The sequence below is a fragment of the Capsicum annuum genome, chromosome 4 (assembly GCF_002878395.1).
Source record: "Capsicum annuum cultivar UCD-10X-F1 chromosome 4, UCD10Xv1.1, whole genome shotgun sequence".
NCBI lineage: Eukaryota > Viridiplantae > Streptophyta > Magnoliopsida > Solanales > Solanaceae > Capsicum > Capsicum annuum.
In genome coordinates this window covers 205378338-205382557 of record NC_061114.1, presented here as the reverse complement: position 1 = coordinate 205382557, position 4220 = coordinate 205378338, and positions in this window count along the sequence as shown.

Below are 4220 nucleotides of genomic sequence, written 5' to 3'. Positions count from 1 at the left end.
TTATATTAATTCAATAAAATTAGAAATTAGATATCCAAAACTATATGGAAAACAAATATCATAAACTGCAATGATTATATAAACATAATAGTATTTTTTTCTTTAAAACATTGATTAAAGTTCATATAATTTGATCCTCAAAAGTGAAATGTGACAAATATTTTAAGATGAAGAAGAAAATAGTTTAATTAAAAAAAAAATCAACCAATTACAAAGATTCATGTGGAAAGTCTTAAAAGAAGAGTTATGACAAAACAATGTCCCATGTAAGACTTTCATACCATAAATTTTAATGTGAAGACTATCAAAAATTTTATTCTCTCTTATATATAGTTATAATTAGTTATCTGTAGCTCGTGCTTAGCCCGAGCCTAAACTCTAAATATAAAAATAATAATGGTTTAATTAAAAAAAAATTGTATTATATTCCTTTACTGTATAATTAATAAAACCTAATGACACATCAAAATGAATTGTTCATAAATTTTTATTATTACTAAATTTGACAAAAATTTACAATAAAAAAATATAAAGAGTAATTTAATTGGCTTTTTTTATTCATGGTTATAATATTTTTAGTTTTGACATACTCCTTAAAAAAATATTTTCCTTCATAAATAATAAGTAATCTTCATTACGTTACCTTAATTAAATAGTACCAATTTATTATAAGTTTTTGGTTATGTAAAAATTTATCGCTTGTTCGATTATTAATTGGACATGAAAATAAAAGATTCGATTCATTCAAAAGGATTTTAAAAAATAGGGATATTAAAAATCTGAGATTAACACATAAAACGGTAACATGACATATATTTAAATAGTTAAGAATAAATTTTGATGAAAACATAGATAATATATTTAAAATTATTCATAAAAGATAATATATTATGTAAGTTTGTGAGAAAGTAATTTTTATTAATGGAACATTTTATTTATTAACAATTGTATTTGGTAGTAGAACTCATTTTTAAGACTCTTCATTCGTTTTAATTTGCGTTTATCTTACCTTTTTTTTTCTTAATTCACTTCATAAAGTATATTTCTTTTGTTGATGACTCTTCAATTTTAATTTTTCACGTGGCATATTCAGCATCACAAGTAAGGATGTTCACAAATTGATTTGGATCGATTAATGATCAAAACTGAAACAAAATCAATATAATCAATTTTTAAATTATTTAAACAAAAAAATAAATATAATACATTTATCGCTTGTTCAATTATTAATCGTAGATGAAAATAAAAGATTCGATTCATTCAAAAGGATTTAAAAAGACAAGGATATTAAAAAAAATCTAAGATTAACACATAAAACGGTAACATGACATATATTTAAATAGTTACGAATAAATTTTGATGAATATATATAATATATTTAAAATCATTCATAAAAGATAATATACTATATATATATAATTTATTGGTTCAATTTTGTTATTTATTTAATATTTTGAATAAAATCAACATTAATTTTTTTTTAATTTTTAATAATATAAAATCAAATCAAACCAAATTAAAACTTTAATTAAAATGGAAGGAGTACATATTAAACACTCAAGATACATCAATCACAAATATTCATATAAAAATATACTTAAAAGAAAAAGATTTTTTAAAAAAAAGAAAAGAAAAAGAATTGAGCGTCAAATAAATTAAGGAAAAGACAAAAGAAAGAAATGATTGTAAAAGAAAAAAAAAAGAGTCATATGGAGCAACATGAACAAAAGAAAGAGTCACATGGAGCAACATGAATGGTAAAAAGTTTTGTGAGGACTACCAAAACCTGATATCCTCACTTATATATATACTAGAAGTGCAAGACCCGTGTCAGCACGAGCTCAACAATAAAACATGTGAATGGCTATTTTTAAGTTTTAGAATTTATGTTGGAGTAGGAAGTTTGAGCAGTAGAATGTTTTTATTGGTACAATAAAATAAACTTATAAAATATACTTTTGTAAATTTTTTTATCAAACTTTTCTTTTGTATATATTCCTTCCATTGAAACGTAGGAGTCGTTTGTTATAGTGTATAAATTTTCTTTTTGAATAGAATATATTAGTAATATTTGTATTAGTAATGCTTCTATTAGTAAATGCTGGTATTATTTATGTTAACATTAGTTCTTATACATTGTTTAACGTGCTACATTAAAATTAACCTTTTCGATTTTGATATATTTAAATAAATTTTTTTTTTAAAAAAAAAAAATTGTATATACATTTTAGTATTCATTTGAGATCTAGCACGGGTTCAATATATTAATTTTTATCTCAATTTATGTGACACAAATAGAATTTAGATAATCAATCATACTTTTAATAGGTATTTAGATAATTTTATTTGTTAACTATGGTAATTTATAATATTTTTTTATGCAATTTTTAAATAATATGTATTATTTTTCTTGTCCAAACTTTTGTGGCATTGATAGTCAATTATATTTTTAAAATAATTTAAATTTTTAATTATTGTGATTTATAATACTTTTCTTCTATTCCAATTTCAGTGACACTAATATAATTTCAAGAGTTGACCAAATATTTTATATCTTTTAAATCTTTTAAGTTGTTAATTATTTTGATTTCTAGTATTTTTCATGTATTTTTTTTGAAATATATAACATATTAAATTATTTTTAGATATTTTAAGTTGTTAACTATTGTAATTTATAATACTTTTTATATAATTTTTTTTGAATAATATATGCTACTCTCCTTGTCAGGAGTTTTGTGTCGACAATAGCCAATTATATTTTTTAAATAATTTAAATTTTTTATCATTGTAATTTATAATATTTTTTCTATTTCAACTTATGTAGAACAATGCTTAATGACCATAATAATTAATTAGGGGTGATATAGTAAAATACAATTATTATTATTTATTATTTTTACCATGTATATATGTTGATTCAAGAAGAATTTGGAAACATTTAGAAATGTGTTGAATGTTACAAATGTTAATAATCCATTTGGTGCTTCTTGATTTCTCTACATTTATCTCTTATGTGTTTTTACTCTTTTGTCCTTTAAATACGTTACTCTTCATGTCCAAATTTTTGTGACATTGATAGTCAATTATATTTTAAAAATAATTTAAGTTTTAATTATTGTGATTTATAATACTTTTCTTCTATTCCAATTTCAGTAACACTAATATAATTTCAAGAGTCGAACAAATATTTTATATCTTTTAAATCTTTTAAGTTGTTAATTATTGTGATTAAATTATTTTTTTCTATTTCAAATATGTGGCACAATGCTTAAATGACCATAATAATTAATTAGGGGTGATATAGTAAAACTACGGTTAAAGCAGACATGTCACAAATGTCTATTTTATTTTTTACTTAAATATTATTAGTTTTTTAATGTATAAATAACTTATAATAATTAATTGGGAGCAGTATAATAATTAACTAGGAGTGATATGATACAATTACGGTTGAAGCAGACATGTCATAAATAACTATTTTATTTTTAATTAAATATTATTAATTTTTTAATATATAAATAACTTATAATAATTAATTAGGTGTGATATAATAATTAATTATAGGTAATATAGTACAATTACGGTTGAAGCAAACATGTCATAAATATTTATTTAATTTTTAATATATAAATAATTTATAATAATTAATTATATGTGGGCCCCATCATATTCAATAGGAGTAGCATCAATGGCAAAGTGATAATTTATTGGAATGACATGAGTTGTAATTAATTCAAAATGGAAGGACTTTTTTTATAGTTGTTGATAAGGTCCAAACATTAAAACACAAAATACAATTTTCGTAAGCAAACTAATCTTGCAAAGTATTTTATAGACCTTAGTATCCTAAAACTTTGTTTTAATACCCATAAGCTAACATGTCAAAACCATCATTTCTAATATATAGAAATATATATATATATAATATAATATAATATAATATAATATAACTAATTCTGAGTTAACTCATGTAACACAAAACTCTGACGGACAGATTTGTCTACAATTTGACAATAGTCTTCCGGTTTATCGAAACTCTTTCTCCATGTCTCGAAAACTTCCTCAAATTCAGCATATCTCTCCTATCGAACCATCTACTCCACCAGAGTATGGCCCAGCTAGAGATCGCGCCGCATCTTTGCATACTTTAACTTCTACTACGCTTCATACTATACCTAGACATGTAGAAAAGATTAAAATCAACCCCAAAACAAATATTG